General features: G+C 36.5%; 1 long non-coding RNA gene and 1 pseudogene across 1 annotated transcript; one reads left to right on the top strand and one right to left on the bottom strand.

Moving 5' to 3' along the window:
- LOC139726642 (uncharacterized) overlaps positions 1 to 22,839 on the bottom strand; it is a 46,190-nt pseudogene extending 23,351 nt beyond the window's left edge.
- On the top strand, positions 187 to 7,117 carry LOC139726628 (uncharacterized). The gene is made up of 3 exons (XR_011710712.1): positions 187 to 2,466; positions 2,765 to 2,896; positions 3,735 to 7,117. It is a non-coding gene; the product is annotated as an uncharacterized lncRNA (long non-coding RNA).
- Positions 22,840 to 23,041: the final 202 nt, after the last annotated feature.

Raw genomic sequence — 23,041 nt, forward strand, 5'->3', positions numbered from 1 at the left:
CACGTATTGTGTTTCCTATTAGTCGTGTTAGTGTATCTAATATTGGTCCACTCGCCTCTTGTCCTATGACCTTGTCTAACAAAATGTCTAACTTCACTTTTGAAAAATTTTAAATCTTTCTTACGACTTAAAATATTTTAAGTCTTTAAGACTTATTTTAGGTGGCTTCGATTAAAAGTTGAGTGTCGAAGCTGTTCGCAATCTAAATCTAACAAGGACTTAAACTTTCAGCCAATCAGATGACTTGTAAATGACGTCATGCGCTATCTTGAACCGCCTAAAACCGGAATTGGCGCTGGCCGTCACTTTGCTTCATGCGATGCTAGATAGCGTAGTCATACACACACATTCAGTGCACAATATGTACATTGTACATGTACTATAGTACTTGTACCTACCATCGACCATTTGCAAACAAACGCTATTGACTCGAACAGTTGAGTTGGTCTTGAAGGCAGAAGTCATGCAGGCCGGAGTTTTTTGAGGGCATGATCTGACGGAAGCTTGACCAAGTTGCTTAAAGGTGAGCATATTACTGTATGAATGCTTAAGAATGTGTTTGATAACTCTGGGACTCAGTAACCAAAGATAAAAGATGTTAAGATGTGCACTAACCGCCCTACATTTTTGGCGAGTTTGAGCCTTGCCGCTGTATACAGCGCTGTCCATCCCTGAAGCGCCAGTGCTAACGTTAGCTGTTCATGGCTAATGTGTCTATCCAAACATTGTAACAAGTTACATGTAGGCTAACGTTATACTAGTATTGTGGGGGCTCTATTTCGGTGAAACTGCAAGTACAAGTGTAATAATACAGGGACTCTTATAAAGCGCCCATTCTACCTAATGATTTACGATGTTGGTGTCTTGACTGAAAGGTAAAGCTATGGGCATAACAGGCTACTGTAGCGTAGGCCTAACTGTCGTCTAACACTGAGTAACAGTAACAAGTTAGTGTCAGTTCACCCCTTCCTACACTCTTGTAAGGTTTAATTTATCAATTTCTACGTAGAAAGGCACAGTTCTAGGCCTTATCATGCCCCACTATGCTGTGATAAAATGTAGGGCATATGCTGTTAGATGGGTTTTATTTTTAACGTTGTGTTTAGGCCACCAATAGTACGTAGACCCTATGGGCGCTACAATAGAACTGCGACCAGCCCAAACACGAAGCCCCCTGTGTGATGAGCACCCCAGGGTTTAGGGCGCCAATGTTGCAATGCCAGTGCAGTGGCGTCAAGCTCTGAACTGTAAAAACTTCTATCGCATGGGCCATATTGGCTGACATCACCAATTTCCATTGACTCCCATATTAAAATAGGGGGTCTACAATTAATAAACAGTTTCTGTTCCATTGCATGACTAGGTCTACTGAGTCTGATGTCACAATAAACAATTACCTTTGGCGTGTGCACTCAACACTCTTACTATCAAGCGTGCATCATGTCACTCATTTTACTGGAATAATCAACTTCAATGCTACTTGCACTCGGCTGCGTACATGTGTATGTAATGTGAATGTGCTACTGATTTGCATTCCATGAAAATACTTCTACTATTATTACTACCACTCAGTAGTAGGCCTGGACACCTAGGCCTTATGGTTGCCATTTCTGCACTGAATTCAAGACTCTTTCTTGAACTAGTAAGTCTGTTAGTGTTATTGTTGAAGGCGTTGTATGAAACAAATAATGTATGGGATTAACTCGTGCAATGGAACAAGATTTCGCACCTGGATAAAGGTATTCTACTCCAGTCTTTCTCTTTGTAGCATAATCAATGTGGTGATCTGTGTTTGAGTAGAAGGATCTAGACTTAAAAATTCTACAGATCTACACTTCTGGCTGAGATGTATGCATTAAGCATCACATACACCAGTGAGAGAATGTAGTGAAGTTTTACAATATATGAGGCCTTTTTTTATTTTTTACTTTTAATATTTTTTAAGATAAAGGGAATGCAAATTACCTGTTATTTGTATAATTTGTACTCCAAGGAGTACTCTGTCAGGACTATCCCTTCTTGGTGTTTAGATATGCAAGACATCCCTGGTATTTCTAAAAATTGATTTTAACGATAACATCTGAAACAAAAATCAGAGATATCGGTCTCATTTTTTCCTCCAGCATGAAATACAACCCTCGAGACCAATAAGAAATAATTAATTACATAAAAATCTAGAAATGTGGCTATGGCGACCGTTTATACCCCCGAAGCATATTTGTTTTCTTCCTTTTTTTTTGTCAAGCGTTTCTGTTTTTCATTTTCCACTTCCTTATCACTGATATTTCACAGTTTTTGTGTTTATTTTCAGATCAATGCGGACTTTGCCCAGTTGTACCGAGAAAAGTGCAGGAGATGGTGAACAGATGGGGGCCATTTTACGTCAATAGAATCTTGCACTTGCCAAGCGAAACCACCCTTAGTTGCAAGACATCGTAAGAAGATGTGAAGACATGGATGGAGACAGTAAGTCCTTCCGCCAATCCTCATAGATCTTGTGGCATTGATTATAATTACTGGAACAATTTCTGTCCAAAGTGTAAGAGTAAAACTTACTCATTTGTTTATGCTTCATTGCTATTACACCTTTCAGGAAAGTGAATGTGTACGAGTTTGCTCTTCATAGACTGATATTGATAATAAGTCGAAAACTGAATGTTAGGGATTGTCAGAGCTGATACAATACGTCATATCTAATATGTTAAAGAGAATGGGTGAAATACTTAAAGTTGAAAAAAAAATTGTATTGTGTTCCATTCTATAGGAATTTTGTGGAATGTCACTACTTGCAGCGATGCTTCACAGACCCAACATCCCCATGTAGAAGAAAGGGAGAGGACCTCTCATGCTCCCGAGGGATGCCCAGCAGTACCTGGTGCAGAATGACTATGTGCCTGTAAGTACAGTATATGCTTAATGTTTATAGACTTGAAATCAGTTTATGATCAAATCATTGAGCTTCCAATTTTGAGAATTATCAATATGCATGTTTCATTGGGCTTTTAAGTACCAGCTCATGTTTAGAGAAGAATATTTGAGCTTCGTATCTTACAAAGCAAGACTCGTGTAGAATCTGCATGTACTCAGTAACAGGTGGAATTTAAAAATCTGAATTTCTCATGCTGTCGTGAGAAATGCAAAGTTTTCTTCTCTGATATATCAGTGTTTTTGAAGCGATTCTTCTCAAACAAACTTTAGAACATTCAGCAATGAGTATTGTGTAGGGGTATCTACCGTGTTTTGACAGTTTTCTTTTAAATTCATTAAATTACGGATTAAAAATGCATGCTGACTTCTATTGATTTGTAATAATATGTACATCAAATATCTTATGAGTCTGGAACATGTAAATATCAAGTAGGCCCCACCCCGATGATGGCAAAAAGTAATCTGATTTCTGGGAATTTTTTTCAAGGCTTTGAGGTTTACCAGATGAGACAAAATGTTTTAAAATAATATGTTCCGAAATATATCAGAAATATTTACTTGTACATCACAAACTAAAAGTTATGTGATGAATATGTTATTAGTACATTGTATTTAAGATCAATATGTAAAATTATATTTTAATATTTTTTCCCTCCAGAGTGCCCTCTCACTGAGAACTTAACTTCCCTCTATGTGATGCAAAGTTTATTTGATAATAATTGTAGCCTTTGTCATTTGCTCAAACGATTCAAGTGAAATTTAGTTCGAAATATCAGTAGTGCTATACATGTTTAATCTCTTTTCAGGTAGGAACCAATGTTCATGGCATTGCTGATGCAGAGACTCCAACCCCAGCCCCAAGCATCTTCTGATCTGGAGATTCTCCCACCTGAAAGCCCTAGCAAACGGGAAACGCCAAGTTGATCCGCGCGAAACGTATACATCACGAGCGAGAAGCGCGAAGTTCAGTGATGCTAAAGATGCCACCTTCAGCCAGCCCTGCTTAGTCAGATAAGGGAGTGACTAGACGTACATCCAGTATTTTCTCATCCTGGACAAGACCATACTAAGTCCAGGCTGGAGATGACCGGAAGCAAGAATTTGACAGACTCTTTAAAGCCCACTGTGTCTTCATCGTCAAATATGCTTGGGTGCTTGAAGCATTCTTTGATTTTGTGGCGGCATATTCATGTACTGCTACAATCCCAAGTGAGGGCTTCGTTCTGGGCATTAGCCACGAACTTCAAGAACACGTCAGTGTATGATGCTAGTAAGATTTTCCGACATTGTGCCACAAACCCATGCACACAAGAAGCATATCTGACTTGCCCTGATGTGCAGCAAAGTTTTCTTAATTTTCGGTGAATTCTTAAATCAAAGTAACACAGGTAAAATGCTGCAATGTTTCCTTTGAAGATACTATCATGCATAATGTTTGACTCATGGATATTGAGTTATGTTATGTGTGCCTCACTTTTCCATTTATATTGAGCTACAAATCCATGCACACAAGAAGCATGTCTGTCATGCCCTGGTTGTAGTAAAGTTTCCTTGTAATTTTTTTTTGTGTGCATTTTTAAATGAAAATAACACAATAAGGAAAGTTAATGCCGCAATGTTTCCTTTAGAGGTGCTATCATGTATGTGTGTGCCTCACTTTTGCATTTGCATTGCTACGTGAACATTTAAACAATATTTCAAGTTTTTATACATGTCCAGTTTCAATTTATTTATTGTTCATCTTTGGCTTGTTTTCTGTATATTATGTCTGGTTGATGATGAAAAAAAAAAGTAATGCCAGATCCGCATTGATTTAAATTGAAAGAAGAAAGTTTAAGTTCCCCTGAACACTTTTGTAATTATTCAACGATTACCTAATTTTCATCACTCCCACAGTGTTGTTGAGCCATTGTCCATCACATTTATTGAGCGCTGATTTGTTGCTATTTTCATTATGACGTTGTGGCTAAACACTTTAATATGAAACTCTCTATTTATAAAGAAATAAACTTTGGTTTTCCAGCCAAAGTATGTGCTTGAACCCACGAGGAAGGATAGATTCAGCGCAGATGGGCACCTTAAACAAATTTAGAGCATTTGACTTGAAATTTGGCACACATGACCACTATGGTATATAGATATGGAAACAATGTGGTGAGCAATGCGTTGCCATGGTAACAGCTTTTTTTAAACCAAAAAACATACAAAAATATTGTGGATTCAGCTAACTTCCTTTAGTCTTCGAGCATTTAGCTAGAAATTTGGCACAAAAGACCACTGTGGTATGTAGATGTGTAAACGTATTCTTTCGTAAGTGTCGATCAATGTGTTGCCATGGTAACGGCATATTTTGAATGAAAATCATACAAAAATATTGTGGATTCAGTTAACTCCCTCACTCTTTGAGTAATTGGCTTGACATTTGGCACATGCAACAACTTTAGCATATAGATGTGCAAACTTAATCTTTCATCAATGGTGAACAATGCGTTGCCATGGTAACAGCATCTTTTCACTAAAATGCATACAAAGATATTGTGGATTCATGTAACAACCTCAGTCTTTGAGCATTTAGCTTGAAATTTGGCACACCTGACCACTATGGTACGTACATGTGCAAACTTAACCTTTCGTCATTGTTGATCATTGTGTTGCCATGGTAACAACATAGTTTGAATGAAAATCATACAAAAATATTTTGGATTCAGGTAACTCCCTCAGTCTTTGAGCATTTGGCTTGAAATTTGGCACATGCAACCATTGTAGTTCAGAAATATGCAAACTTCATATTTCATCATTGTTAAACAATGTGTTGCCATGGTAACGGTGCATTTTCAATGAAAATCATACAAACATTTCGATTCTCCTGTCTCTGTTTAGAGCATTTTGGCTTCAAATTTGGCACATGTTACCTCTACATTACCTAGATGTGCAAAAAATCTTTTGTCAGTGTGGAAAATGTGTTGCCATGGTAACAGTATATTTTGCATGAAAATGATACACTAATGTGAATTCAACTAAACCCCTCACCCTTTTAGCATTTAGCTTGAAATTTGGCACATATGACGGCTATGATATAGGGCCTATAGTTGTGCAAACTTCATTTTTTTCTTAATGTCCAACATTGTGTTGCCATGGTTACACAATTTTTAGTAAAAACCATAGAAATCGTCAGTTTATTTATCTTGCTCACTCAGTTTTTGAGCACTTGATTTGAGAGGTGGAACAGTGCATTGCCATGGTAATTTTTTTCTTTATTAAAAAGTAAGAAAAAATAATCCTGGTTGAGCTAATTCCCTCAATTGTGGGTGGGGGTATATTAATCACAATGAGTGATAATTCTAGTTAAAAATTCAGATTGCATCACTTCAACATAGTGCTTTGTTACGAGATATGACATCAAAGTAATTAAGAAACTAGTGGTCCATCTCACTTGAACAGTCTCTTGAGATGGTTCCCTGTCATCAGTTGAGATGGATTCTTAAATATCAATAGATTAAGCAGGAATTTGTATATTCTTTTGTCAAACATTTTGTCTACCAAAATGCAGTATGGAAATGTACTTATGTAAATCCATTTCAGACAATCGATATTCAAGGAATTTTAGAAGTAAGTTTAGAATGTTAATTGTTATTTGAGCTTCTTAATGTTTTAAGGTGAATTTACTTCAGAGTTTACATAGATCTTGCTCCCTACTGTTGTATGTAATACAGTTTGGATTCAATTGTAAATTTTCCCTACGGAATAGTGGAAAAATTAGGGAAGTCTGGTAAGAAATAAGGAAATGTAACACGTTTTCAGAAAACATTTCTTGACTAGTCCGTATGAATATGCAAATACATGCAGGTGAAAAGTGTAAAAATATTTTGAAGGAATGACATCATCAATTCCCTCATTTGGACGTTCATAAAGACTGGACAAGATCTGTTTTCTGGAAATGTGTGAAATTGAAAAGAGGCATATCTTCCTTATTTCGTAGCTGATTTTCATAGTCTTTACACCATTCTGTGTAGGGAAATTTCTTCTCTTTTCTAATTTGATTACACTAATTTTGGCCTTTACTTCCCTCTTGATTAAATTTATACTATGCATCATTCCAAAAAATCAAATAATTCTTTAAATTGCATGCATGGGACGTACAAAGCGTGTAAATCTAAACGTCAACTTAATGGAGGCTGTATTGTTTATTACACAGCATCATTTCTAAAATTTAAGTTATTAGAATTCATATATAATCTCATATTTGTTCATAGTTTCCATCTTACGACTTAACGATGCTCATCAGGGAAAGAAATACATAAAATGAAAGTGAATCGAGTCGTATTGAGTCATCTTGCAAGATTTAAAAAAAAAGTGAAAAAAAGTAATCTATTTGGCAATGAAGGTTCCAGTCGTCTAGTAACTTGTTTACAGAACACAGTGAAAGAAGCATCAGTAACATGAATGTGAAGATGTTACCATCTGAGACTATTGAAAAATATGCTCTGTTTTCATCATGTCGTATTTCATTTTTTCTGGAGCCTACATGGGTATGACAATCATCTGTATATTTTGTAACTTATCGATGTTTGTGAAAAATGCATCAGTTTGATTTTGTTAAAATAAATAGACCTTTACATGTGAAGAAAGTGCATCAATTGGCTGTCATTTTCAGTAGTCTGAGTTTAAATCCATGATGGATTTATTTGAAATAAATCCAAGGAAGGCTTAAAATAAGTCTTTCGTCGTTTAAATCCAAGCTGGATTTATTCTAAAAACAAGTCTAAGAAAGATTTAAATGTAATCTAATAAGACTTAAAAAATAAATCCTATAGACTTGAAATTTAAGTCGAACATAGACTTAAATTTTTAAATCCTAGCTAAGACTTACTTTTAAGTCCTAAGGTTTTGTCTGTATTTACAGTCCGCTAGGACTTAAAGCAATAAATCCTTAGGACTTAAAAATAAATCCTAGAAATTAAGAGAGTACGTGTTTATCAGGGAGAATTATTGCCCTATTGATCTTCGTCAGATTTCACCAATATTCTAACTTGGCCGGCATCTTGAATTCGTTTCTTTTATTTCATTTTGTCTCTATTTTCTTTCTTTCTTTCTTTCTTTTTTTTTTTTTTTTTTGGGGGGGGGGCTTTTTTGAGGGATGAGATATTGCATGATTTGCTTGAATCATATATACGCAGGAGTCAATAAACGGTCAGATGAAGAGAAAAAAATGTGGAGACCCATATAGGCATATACGCACGTAATTTTTGTACAAGTTCCTTGTATAAGATGGCATTCCGAGGTAAGTAAAGATCCGCATCCCAACAATGGCACGAAAAAAAAAAACCATACGCGAGCTCAATATTATACCAACAATGGGACACAATCCTGCTCATTCAACCGCCGTTGCTCCTAGGTATTTGACAAGTCACAGTATAACCCATCCGTGTCACTATCACATGCAGTGCCTCACGTAACCGGGAAAAAGGAAATAATGAAGAAGATATTTAGAAGGGAAAAGAATGGGGATTTGGTCACTCTCAGCTAAGGATACATTTTGAACACTGTTTGCAGACTAAACTTAGTTTTCCCGAAGGAGACTTGGTTTTCGACATGTAGCACTCTCAATGTTTATCATGCATTATTCAACATCATGCATGTGTACGATTAAATTGGATGCTTTTTCAGGACTTTATTATGGGGCTTTTTAGGGCGATGATGTATCTTAAGTTCATGCAAAGCAGGTGGGTGTGGATAGGCCTACATGCAGTCATCACATTTTTGTCATGGCTTTTCATTCAGATCATGGGAAGACGACTAATTTGAAAACACAACTCATACAACAGCTCTACGTTCGTTACGTGTGAAGATTTTTAAAGCGAAATCATTCAGTGTTGTTGTTCAAACATTGAAATATTATTGTAATACGTCTCTACACCGCTGCATAGATTAGCATTATATTATGGTACATGTTAGGGAAGAGTCTTGTATTAAATCATTCAACTAATTCACAGAAAAGAAATAGAATGAAGCTTGAAATGTAAAGTTTGATTTCTACACAACACTGTCTTGACGAGAACAATGAATACATCATGAACCAGCACTGGTTAGTATATGGCCGGAATTTGACCCAAAAAGTGTGTTAATAATCGCTCTTGTATAATATTCATATTTTCTATTTTTGTTGCCTTTTCATTTAAATGCCTGATTTTGTTTTGTTTTGTTTTGTTTTTTTGCTTTGGTTCCATGTAATCCAAGTAGTCTATCTAAATTTGATAATGTGTAGGTGAGTGGGGAGTTTGATCTCAAGATCTCAACAAAATAAAACCTGCACAGTGATGTCACACTTGTAAATAATTGCAAATATTCTTGAAGTTATGATTAAAGATATCGCATTTAAACATTTTCTTCGTTTTACAATGGTCAAATATGATGATATTGTATCTCAACTTACCAAGAATGGAGTTAACTTGTTATGCGATATTCTTCATAATAATACGCAATTATGATTACTTCTTGCAACCGGACGATTTCATCACCCGATAATGATACATTTCAGGGCTGCAGCACCATATAGTCTCAGCATATAATTTCCTGTAGGTAATAATCCCCCGACAGAATCATGATATTTCATGTATTATACTCGTATACTAAATAAAGAGAGACATCAAAATCGTGTTATTGTTGTGTTCTTTCCCAATGTTTAGATAAAACATATTGAATAATAAGCACGCCAACGGCTGACTTAATCCACAAAACTGCAGGATTCCGACTCTCAAATATTTTTTTAACAATATTCCTTATTCTTTGTTTCTAGTTCCAGTTTCGATATGTTTCCTTTCTCTATTCCTACTTTAACAATTAAAAATAATTATTATAGTGACAAATCAAAAACAACGATCTCATCAAAATGATTATGAAGAGTATAGATGTAATACTCTGAACAACTTAAAGGAATGAATACAATTATGCTTATTATGCAAGAGTATAAGGTATACAGACGGAAGAAATCGTTATTAACATGCAGCGCTTATACGTCGATAGGGCAATCTGTTAATTAGTTGCGATAAAAAAAACTTCGACGGAAGAATTTCATGAATTTGAATACTAGTATAGCAGTTTGCTTGATGCGGTATTTTGTAATTCTCGGTGTGTGTGTGTGTGTGTGTGTGTGTGTGTGTGTTTGTTTTTTAACTGAAGGAACAAATCATACAAAAATGAATAACTTGAACCTCGAGTACATCACAGCATTGGGTCGATCAAGGAGGATAACATAAGGGGATATAACTAAGCAGAGACGAAGACGACGAAACAGAGAATTTTCAGAGACAGAGAGAGAGAGGGGGGGGGGAGGATTGTAACAGTATTAAAAGCAGTTACGGTCTATAATCTTGTACCAAAAAGAAATGAAGACATTGGCTATAAAAAGAATGGATTTTGAACCTACAAAAGCAAATAATTTTGCGGTAGGCAAAGAATGATTATGGTTTGTGATAAGAAAATGAATCTGTCATCTTGAGATTGTTATTCACGTGATACACTGTCAGAGAACTTTTTTTAATAAGATTGTTTAAAACAATGAAGGAAAACAGTATAGCTGCGTCTCAGGAAGATCGTCCGACACTGAGTTTTAACCATCAGGTACAATGATGTCTTATGATATAGCTTTTTGTGCTAACGGTTTCTTATCTTCCAAATGATAGTCAGTATGGTGCATGTGACAGGATATGAATGGATGCTAAAGTTTTCAAAAGTTCAAAAGGTGTCAAATCTACAGTTTCGGTGCCGCAATCGCTGGATGAAAAGTCTACGACAGTTCGTGACGTCAGGACTACGATATATGTACCGAGAATCCACAATATTTCATTTTTTAATGAATAGTAGGTCTATACATTCCCTCGACTTCTTACTGACATAATTACACTAAGGATAATCATTCATTCCCCATGCTCTCTGAAAGAGACAAGTTAAATTGTCCTTTCATTATGCTAGAAAGATGATATACATGTATGATGTTGAATTTTCGTTATCTTTTCTCCTGCAGTGACGTCAGGACCTGTCGTAGTCTTCTCGTCCAGCGATAGCAGCATCAAAACTTTAAAAATCGTATAACATTTGAAAGGATTGTCCGACTTTCCTCAAATTTCCCTGATGTGTTCTACTAATATTGCTACGATCACTCAATCCCTATATATCGTTATATATTGGGTATCATTTCCCTTTCACCGTGAATCAATAGTTGCTTCCAAACAATACATTTTTAATCCAAATGCAGTCCCATCATAATGAATGATATTATAATCGTTGGTATTGGTGTGTAGTTATTTCAAAAGAGAACATAATTTACTTTCTCGACGTTTTAGGTGACACTTCATTACGCTTAAACCACGAAGAAACGTCACATAGGCCTACTTCCAAATAATATAACTGTGGTCATTGTATGTGAACTTTTTATAAGAAAGAAGATACTCGTATTGATTGGCTTTTCAGTCCAATGTGTCGTCAAGATTTTTGCATTTTGATTTATTTGCAAAATTCGGTTCGTATATAAATACGTCAAACTGTTAATTTGCAAATTTGGGTTTGTATATATATAAATACGTCAAACTGTTATGCCGTCAAACTCCCCTGGAATCCCTGTAATCGTCTCTCACATTAAAATTGATAATTCAAATTATCGTTTTAAAGTCAATTTCTAATAAATGATAAGTATCATGAAGCGTTCACACACAGTATTATATTGCCTGGACTAAACAATGATCCAACTAAAGGAATTGAAATAAGCATGTCGTTTCTAATATCGCTGGCGCGATATTTTCATTAGTGAGAATGATATTCCACAAACATACTTACCGAATCCCAATCACCACAATGGTGTATATATATATATATATATATATATATATATTATTTTATATTTACATCATTACATTCAATTATAGACTTTAACAACGTCACATAAGCAATTGTTCAATGCGTCTGTGAAAATAAATAGAAATGAAATGAACAGGGACAACGTAAATATAGTCGACTGGAATGTGCATCACGTATACATAGTCTCGGGTGTTATGACCAAAATTCACTTGATACGGATACTACAAACTTTGTTACTATCACAATAATTATGAAGAGTTTAAATGCAAAAACCGACATATCAATTTTTATCAAATTAAGGTATTTGAGATTGAAGCTGCTGAAAAACAAAGAAAATAATTGTATTAACCGTGTGTGATAACTTAATATCTTTAGAAATACGTGTTGTTTAGTAACGAGTGCAGCACCATCAAATATATATATATATATATATATATATATATATATATATACTTGACGATGACTTTACTTTAAAAAAAGAAACGTTTAAAGTGGTATTCATCTGTTTTTGTATTCAAATTCTCCATGTATTTTTAGCCCATTTGTACACAACGCAAGTAATGGAAAGTGGCGCTGTAGCGGTCTTGATAGCGTGGATTCAGTTTCCTTTGAACGGCGATATTAGAGGAACACTATAGACTTGCTGATATCGGATCTGCAATTTAAAAGTCCAATATAATGGTTCGACATAACTTACCGTTTATAATGACCTTTCTCTCTAGATATCCTTTGCCTCGTCTGCGCATCATGAATTTTTGCTCTCCTTACAAAATGTGAGGGGAAAGGGGATAATCCATAATAACCCTCCCTATTTCAGCTACTATTCACTGACTTGAAACATCGATAAACTAAAGTGCACTGAATGTGGTGGTAGCAGAGTCCTGCTGCTCAGGTTGGGGGAAAAATCGGGGAGTTAAAGGATATTGTTGTGAGTTTATTCCCCTTCCGCAGTCCTAAAACTTTATAATCCGCCAAGGTAGAAGACGTTTTGCTCACGCTATAAAGCAATTAACGGTCTGTAAGAGTTCGGTTTTCCGGGCAACTTTCCCGTTTGTTAACTTTGCCCCAGAAAAACTGCGGTTCGCTTTGAGGGGAAATTAGGCAAGAGCGCGAAGGGTATTACGGTAGGGGATTCCCGGATCTGCAGAACTCGGGGAATAGCGAGACGAGAATGATTGTCCAGTGCAGCGTTCAGTATTACGGCTCGCTTGGCAGAATGTATACTAATACGAGCCTATTTCCCAAGTGCGACGTTCTGTCTACAGCCACGCAATACAATCGTTGCAATATTTCACTGCGTTAACGGTGTGTTCTGTAAGTCTCAGTCTTTGCAGACATCACTGATTTCTCCTTTTTTTTTTCTTTCAAACAACCATGCACAGTTAGTTCATCATCGTTCAGAGCTGTCAATCATGCCCATCATAAAGACTGCCCAAAGCAATGGTGAACCACCGCGAAAACATCGATCGGTTCGAGACCACAGTGTATACCCTTGAGCTCATGCAAAATTGAGCACAAAAATGTCACTGATGGGATTATTACGAAGTATAGTTCGGACTGGGAGGGTAGCAATGTCAAAAAAAAAATAAAAATACTAGTAGACCCCCAACCCTAATATGAAGGTGAACAATTGTCAAGCGTTTTTGAATCGTGATACTGTTGAGTTGAGTTCGCACACAGGGTTTATAGGGGTGCGGGTTTTTTTCCACCTTGCAAATGAGCGATCCTATCTCTCTAATGGGTAAGTTTCTATTTCTGGTCCCCTTCGCCTTCCCCCACAGTCCTCCCTCGCCATTATGGTTCAAACCGAGCAATCGTGTGCACAACCAAATCCGGCATTCAGAGTTGAGCTCGGGAGGCCATTGAGTATTTCAGAACTTTTACAAGAAACGTTTTTTTTTATAGCTTTTGTTGAAATTTCAGCATGAACAGGCCTATTTGGGGAAGCAGCCATTATTCAGCGGACTGATGACACTGTGATATCACACCCCAGGGTTGTGTTGTTTGTCCATCGACAGCACTATCTTTGTGCGTTATACATGACAATAAACAGTACAGCATGTATGAAGCGATGCTTACATCTCCTATATTTATACATTTGCAACTCTCCTGCGTATAAGACTTCAATGATATTTGTTAAAGTTGGTGGTTCTGACACTTTCCTGAGAGAGGAACACGCCGTCATGAGCTAACCTTTTTATAGCCCAAAACCTGGGGAACCCCCCCCCCCCCCCAAAAAAAAAAAAAAAATCCTCCATCGTAGGAGCATTCAGCAACCAGTTATTGTGACAATATGATGATAATGCAGGCCTGTTGGTGAGCCATTATTTTGTAGGGAGACAGACCGCAACAAAGTTCCTGGATTTATGAACTTCCTCGTATCACCGCGACAAAACCAAAATAGTGAATTATACCTTATACTGGGATTATATTATCATTATTATTATCATTATTGTATATAATGTACAAGGATTCTCAAGTCATCGTAACCTAAGAAGACGGAAGTTTGAACGCAGTAAATATTGTAGTGACCAAACAGAGCAAACGATGAACAGAAACAAGGAACAAGTTGGATTGTAAACCACATTGAAGGCGTGCTAAATCTCAGACAAAGTCAACTCGTCATTGACAGAGAAAAAAGCAACAGAGCGATGACGTTGGAATTTTATGCTTACATCAAGGTGATCAAAGTTCATGATAACTGAAGAGTTTGGCAAGAACTAATACATGGAAACTGGATTCTATACTGCTTTCAGAATACTTTCGGTATTAAAGGGAACCCAAACCCAATGAGCATTATGGATTGAGTGAAAGCAGCAACATTAGTAGAACGCATCAATGAAAGTTTGAGGAAAATCGGACAATCGATGAAAAAGTTATGAATTTTAAAGTTTTGGTGTTGGAACCGCTGGATGAGCAGACTACTAGAGGCTATGACGTATGTGTGGATAACAATATAAAGAAAATATGAAGAAAATTCCATAAAAATTAACTTTTCTAGCCCACTGAAAGAGCACTTGACTAACCGCTTTCAGAGAGCAGGGGGAATGATTGCTACCCTTAACATAATTCATGTCAGTATCAAATTGATGGAATGTGTAATTTTAATGGAAATGAATTTTTGTGGAATTCTCTTTATATTTTCTTTATATTGTTGTCCACACATACGTCATAACCTCCAAAACTTTAAAAATTCATAACTTTTGCATCTATTGTCCGATTTTCCTCAAACTTTCACTGATATGTTCTACTAATGTTGCTGCTTTCACTCAATCCACATCTCTCTTTGGGTTTGGGTTCCCTTCACGGCTCCCGCGACAATGTTGCTTCCATGAAATGTCTGCACGCTATACATAAATTCTACCCACAAACAGTACAATCCTAAAGATCGAACTAAACCTAAACCCCTATCACAACCCTAACCCTATATCTTTTGAGTTGGCTTCTCTTTTCCAATATAACACAATGATTTTGAACAAATATTTTCATAATTGGGTATGTAGGCTTATCATGCACTTGCTCATTTTCTTTTTCCACTTACAAGTGCATATTTCTCATTGTTGTAAGTGTTGTATCTGAACAAATTTGTTATATTGGAAAGAAAATTTCATTTAAATTTGATTAAAAATGACAGGAGGTCAGATATACCAAACAACGACGAGTTCTGGAGCTATAGTTTGTACAAAGGAACGGACATTTTACAGACCAACAAGTTCTAGATTCCGTGTGATTGTAATTGCATGTTGTGTTTTACCTCGATATCAGCTTGTCATTGGAAATTTGTCATCCTTGGACATTGTGAGTGCAGCTCAATGGCTTACACATTGAAGGAACTATTTACCTTTGGGAGCAGTGATTAAAAAAAAAATGTTCCGAGTTATCACATTTAATGCATTATGTGTAGGTCAGCTGTATCACAAAACCTCCTACCATATAAACATTTTCCAGTAAAGCCTAGAATATAAAAAGATATCACTATTTTTCTCACTCAGTCAATCATATCAAGTATAGACGGGTTGGTCTAGAAACAATTTTATCATAACTATTGTTCGCATATTGTATATTTAACAATACTTAACATTGATTATACTTTAACATTGATTATACTGATGAGCTGTTTTACATTGGTTGTTTCTATCCCTAACTCACATTTCAGAAATTGCATGTATTTTGAAACACTGAAGATGCGTTTTCGTTTTATCTGCAAATGGAAAAACAATGTCTTTAAAGTTCGATGACATAATTGCCTTTTTCGATATTCCTCGATACCTTTTCTACCCAAACTAAACTCAAAGTGTTTTAAATGGACTATGTAATGAAAAATGCATGTTATGACTTGCATTGATTCATGACACCCTGATTATCACTTTTGTGGCCAAAATAATATCTCGGTGCTATATGTTTTATGATGATTTGTCTATACTATTTTTCTTCAGATTATACCTGGTTACGTTATCACGCCCGCCAAATTCTTTCCGAACCAATATTTTGTCGGTGACATCATCTGGTATAGTTCTGATATGAATAACAAAAGACATATAGAATCCACCTTCTCCTATTAGACTGAGAATTCAGTATACATGAACTTGCATGTCTCCCAGCAGGGAGATGGTGTCCAACCTCCCTGCTCCCACCAATGCCTTTTATTAATCATATCTCGTATTAACATCAACATGGAAACATGCAAGTTATATTTGGTCTAAGTGACTGTTTTTGATGCAACAGGACAGATTGGAAAGTGACATTTCAAAATTTGAAATGCTAATTTCTTTCAGGAAGTTATTTTGCTCGTTTGTTTTGTACACTCTCAAAGCTTAGCACTGCGATAATTCAATGTCTCCGGAAGGGGAATTAAAAGTTGCAGAAAACTGAATAGAATTGATATCCTCGTAGAGCACATGGACTCATACATTCACACAAACGTATATTAAGTGAAATTAAACAAAACACCAAGATGGCATGAAAACTAATGATAACAAAATAAAATCATACATATAATTTCTCCTCCAAACTAATTGAATACGAGCAGGTGAAAGTGTTTATATTTTTGCTGGCGTGATCTTGAAAATCCTGAAATTTAAAATTTTTTCAAAAGAAATTCGGATTGAAATTCGGTTTCCTTTTACCAAGTCAATCTAAATTTTAACTTGGAAATAATTATGCTCTATTTTCAATGATAGAAACATGCAAAAAAAAATCAAACGAAACACAAACACACACACACACACACACACACACACACACACATACAAATATCCCTACAATTTTACCACACTGCATTCACCTTCTCTACACTGTGTTTCGTTATGTTTTGTTTTGTTTTCTGACCATTGCATCCGCTTTATCCTGGAAAGAGAAATAATATTTTCTGGCGGCTGGAACATAGCTATACAGCAAAAGTGAAACAAACGCATGACGGATTTCCCCATTCCCAGGGTTCCACAAACTTCGCTTGAGGAAAGGGAGGGAGGGAGAGAGAGAGAGAGAGAGAGAGAGAGAGAGAGATAGGGAGAGAGATGGAGAAAGAAAGGAAGAACAACAACAAATAAAACAGATACCAAAACACAACCTCGCAGGCGATTTGACGAGCTCTCGAGAAGCATATAACGCATCTTATGTTGTATATTCTCATGGAAGCACGACTCGAGTTTACTGGGGAATCCCCCATTGACAAGTCTGATGGGCGTTAGTCCGTCGGACGTCTCAAGTGGGTCACACCACCTTGTACATGATGATGACCGTGAATGCGTCAGTTCCTGGAAGCGCGCCAAGTCTTTAATCACTGATTGGAGGTTGAAGTTGATGAACAGTACGCGTGATGACATTCAAGGTTTTAGTTGGGGGAAAAAACAACAACAACTTAGCGCTAGTCCCTCATGTCTCTCTCTTTCTCTCCTCAATGTGCTTTCACTTCTCGTGTATACACGACTTCACGTAATCCATTAAACATTTTTGTTGTTGTTGCTTATTTGTACAGTGGTTTTGAACGCCCCTCAAAGAGTCTTTTGGGATTTCCTTTTCTTCGTTTTGCTACGTGTTTATTTATCTCTCCTTTTGATGCCCTATACGTTTACCGTTTATTAAAGACGATCTTGGCTTTGAAACATACAAAGCGGAATTTCCCTTTCTCCCATTATATTATTCAATTATGTGAATTTTTGTGTGCGCGTGCTTAATCATGTTCATCAGTGATCATTAATATGTGAACGCTGAATCTGCGTATGATAGCTATAGGCCCTGTAATACTTTTTTAAATGGTGTTTTGTCTTCTAGATTTACCTGTTTTGAGATCTACTTTTCACCCTTCCGCCCCTGGTACATCATGGTATAATGGCACCCTTAAAAAAGAATGACGACAGTCTGTGAGAGTATCATTCCGTGTATTCTGCGTGTGAGAAACGTATAATGTTGTCCTTCTAGATTTATTCGGGAAGTACTACAACAAAATTGAAAAGGGCGATCGAAACCACAAATGAAATGACCTCACCCTTCTCAAATGTTTGATTCATTTGAATACAAAGAGAATTACTATTGAAATCATGTCACATGAAAAAGAAGAAGAAAAAAAAAACAAGGTCAGAATCCAGATCCATATCATACAACAGACCCGTGAAATCAAAGCAGTATTACATCATGAATCGCGCGAGATCCACTCATGCTAAAGGTTCAGGCCATATACATTTATAGGGGTTTTATCCAATGCCGACGATCATTTTGCACATTGAAACCAAAACAAAATACACTTGTACACATGTGTCGACAATATGACGATTTGTCTATCTCGGCTGTCGTTGCTGTTGATATATTTTCATTGCTTTTGTTTAAGAACTAATTCTTCTTTTTTTATTCTCAAACTTGCATGTGCAACCCATGTTAAGGCATATGGCGTTCTTTCATGTTGGTTTATGAGAATTACATGGCAACGTTTTGAAACAGGCATTTTGCCGGTGGTTTCCCAAAACTTTGCTCGGGATCTTTACCGATTGTGATAAGGGTCTGCCCATCCTTATTGCTTTCACTAAATGTTTCTTTCTCGCCATGCAAGCATGAAGATTGCTCATGGGGGTGGGGTGAGGAATTGCGACAGCAATAATGCTAAACATTAGAAATGTCAAATCCCTTTGAAATTGTTTCGTTGTTTCGAGATTAGACGTCGCCTTTGCTTTGTGTACGAGTGGACTTGCTGCAAAACTTAGCCCACTTACTGTCATGCAAATTATATTCCATTGTGAAGTGCCAGTGTAAGGAAAAATGAAGGAATGGACACTATTTTTCTTTTGTCTCATTCAAGGCAATCATGCTGCAGGTTGTTCAATGTCCAAGTTGACGAACTTTGCAAGGGCAAGGGTCAAAATATGAACAGAAGGGGAGGGGGGTCATCGAAATGGGATGTTAAGAATAAACGAGAACCTTATAGTGACGATTTCAAAGTTTCAAGTGTTATGTTTCACGAAACGATGACACTGGTCACATTTGCATATATGCAAATTAGATGAGAGGATGATGTTATTGTACTTTCCACGCCTCTTATCGACTTGTGCACAAATCTTAAATCACTGTAAAATTCTTGCTTTTTCAGATTAAATTAAGGAGAATAATATAAACCCAATGTCCCAGTTTCTTAAATGATATCATTGTATATATAGGTAGAATGTATAAACACCTGGTTTTGTTCTGTGGCCTATACGACTTCTTTCATTTTATTTCATTTACAGTTTTAATTTTCAACAAAGATTATAAGAGTACAAAATAAATCACGCAATTAAAAAAATAATACATATTCTACATAATATATATATCGAAATGATAATATATGATGATTATAAACACAATAAATTGAGACTTAACGAGCTTGCTTTGATGTAGGCCCTATTTCTCCAATGCCTTGCAAGGTTAAATCAACGTAGTACAACTGTAAACAGACCATTACGTTTAGTTTCATAACGAGATGAAGTCATATTTTTATATAACGTGCAGGTGAATGTTTCAGCTAATTTATGCTTTGTAACTTTGGGAGTCACAGTGGTATAGGCCTAACTGTATTTTTAATGACCTTGTTTTTAACAAATATGAAAAGAATTTGAGGAAGTGAAATTGAAAATACCTGACGCGTATCAATCAAGTCATCTTTATACAATTAGGAGTGCCATCTTACTTTGGAGCTGATCGACGGGGAATATCACAATATGTCAGTTTGATGACTGGAAGTGTCATCCCGATAGTTTCTGCTAAACACGGAAGCCTCCCTTATCCTCATTACCTTCCGCTTTTCGTCCCACATGAGTAAGAATGCTATCACGTCCGGCAGTGTGACCTTTAACCTATCCCCTACAACAGAACACACCTCCAACGTTCTGTGTCTTTTTTTTTTCTTTCTTTTTTTGTGAGGAAAGCACGCGTGACGCTCACAGCGATTGTTGTTATTATTTACAACAATTAGTGTTTACAATCTCTGTGGCGACGCCGCAAACAGTGTACTAAACAAGGGGACAGCACTGTTGATCGCGTCTTACGCTTTGCCCAGATTCGCGTAATATTATACTGCATCAGAAGAAATCATTTCATAATTTTCTCCTCGTTATGTACGCACTCCGGAACAAGAAATTTTAATCAAAACTACAGTCATCATGAGACAGTGGAGAACAGGGAAGCGGAACCCAACTGAAAGGAATGTACACTTCCGAGCGGACGTGTCTCGATGACTTGCATTTTCACACCTTCATCATCTGTTATCATTTCATTGTTATTATCATTATCTTTTTTTTTTACATGGCAATGCTCTCCTTTGTTCCGTTTCATTTGAGAGTACATGAATGACGCCAACGATTGTTTTCGTGTAGGGCCTATCTCTGTCTTATATGCTGCGGGCGTTGTGTCAACATGGATGAACGTCAGATTTCCAGCATATCGACTGCATGAGTGCATGCGTCTCATTCAATGTAATTGTATATGTCTGCAACTGCTGTACACCACTATCATTATATCACGCTACAAATGGAATGGAATGAACATGAGAAACATATCGGATAGGGTATCTTCGGAAGCAGCTTGACACCCGAGCAATAACCAAAAAAAAAAAAAAAAACCCCAGACAAAAGACTGAACAGCATGCACAGAAAGAACATAGAACTAAGGAAAAATGCATGGAAGGTGATTCAGTCATCGTGTATTGCAATACTTGATTGACCTCTGATTGACCCCTGATTGGTGCGTCTGCATCAACCCTCATGATCAAGAATATGAAAATACTCATGACATCATACTTAAGTACCAGCATCTCCCCCCCCCCTCAAAAAAAACACACCAAACAAACAGAAAATAAACTTCCAATAACGGTGGGTATCAAACATTCCTATCTGACTCTTTTTAATCTGTTTATTCTTTTTTTGGGGGTCGATTTAATGTAGTCTGCGAATCTCATACGAAAATGATGTCGAAGCTTACATTCAAGAAGAAAAGGAAGGAGATGAAATTATTCTTTATGTATTCTTTTGCTCAACACTATTCTTATCAAGCGATGACCCTCCGTATGAATTACTATTGTCATTTTTATCAGTATCATAATTGTTGCTGTCCTTCTTCTTCTTCCTCATTTCATCTTCTTCTTCTTCTTCTTCTTCATCGTCATCATCTTATTCTTCTTTTCATAATGATGATGATGACGATGATGATGATCATCATCATCATTATTATCATCATTATTATCATTACCATTGCCATAATCGTCACTTTTATATTGTTATCATTTTAATAATCATCATCATCATTTATATCATCGCTAGTTCTTTGACAATATCCTTTATGGTCTGCCAGGGCAGCGAAAATTCAACTTAATGACTGTAACCAGTAGATATCAAGACCCGTCGAGTATTACATAGGGGGTTGACCACTTCACCGGGGTATCTCCCTACCCTCTTTACAAGAGAAGTGTGGATGGTAGGTTCTTGTACTTGCATAGGGTATGACTTTCTTTAAACACACGGAACCGACGTTTTTTTTAACAATGTCTTCTCCGAAATTACTGTGACGTCAGATAGGCGCCAGTTTTTGTTTTTGTCTTTTTCAATCCTGCACAAACTGGCGCACGGTCGAGAGGACAGTATAGAGTGACCGCCATTCACAACCGTGTACGCATTGTGATGATTTTATTAATCATCAGTCAGCTGTCAATAGGGGGCGTTGCAAGAATGATGCAATCAACTGCAAATACACTAAATCAGTCGTAAGTCTTGCGATTCATAGCAAATTTGAAATATATCGCAATTCAGCTTTCTTTCAGCGTGCCCTACAGTAAAAGAAAATTTAAACATAGTCTATTTGATTGCAGGATAATACATGTTACAAGAGTATAAACGTGAAATGTTTAGTATCGTGATGCATATACTTTAAAGATGAATTAATTCCATATATCACTTGTATATATATATATATATATATATATATATATATATATATATACATATATATATATATATATATATATATACATATGTATATATTACATACAGTACATATATATATATATATATATATTTAATATAAATGTATGTAATAACATGTATTTGAAATAACCAAAGGATGAACAGTTTACAGCTTTAAAAATTAGATTTTCAAGGGCATCATAATAGGAGCATTTACACACTGAATTACGCTTTTATCACAGTCGAGCAGCTGCATGTAAGAAGTTTGAAATATCAACAACGACTGCATCGAATGCAAAGGCTGATACTATGTTCTTACCTGTTATCTTGTCATAGGGTAAGTCAATGGCAGTTGTCGGTGTCGCTGGTCGAAATGGAATCACGCACCCTGGTCGAGGGAATGGAGTCAATGGCCGAGACGAAGATAAATTCGTTCCGTATAATGGGCTTTGACGAAGTTAGCAGACGGCAATTCAAAACTTTGCGACGCACTATTTTTTGATGAATAGACCTTGTCCGCATGGGTTCTCTGTTGGAAAAATGTCACTCTTAGATGCTCCTCGTTTCCCGTTCACTTTTGCAGTTCTAGGTCCTGCATACAGATCACAACAAGCTTTTATGAGAACTATAAGGAAGGGCAGCGTTTCACATTATGTAGCCTCCTATACGATGCGCCGCGACTCGCAGCGAACCAGTAGGCAGTGTATGGTAAATTGTGCAGGTACTTCCCCGCTGTACAAAGAAATATAAAACAAAACAAACTTGCGTGTATACTTTCCTCTTAACGTTCTACTCAGAAACAGTGTCGCTGAAACCGTGTGGGGTTTGCTAGGTGCTCT

This window comes from Diadema antillarum, unplaced genomic scaffold (assembly GCF_040938485.1).
Source record: "Diadema antillarum isolate AM-2024a unplaced genomic scaffold, OU_Dant_1.0 seq00000094_RagTag, whole genome shotgun sequence".
Lineage (NCBI taxonomy): Eukaryota > Metazoa > Echinodermata > Echinoidea > Diadematoida > Diadematidae > Diadema > Diadema antillarum.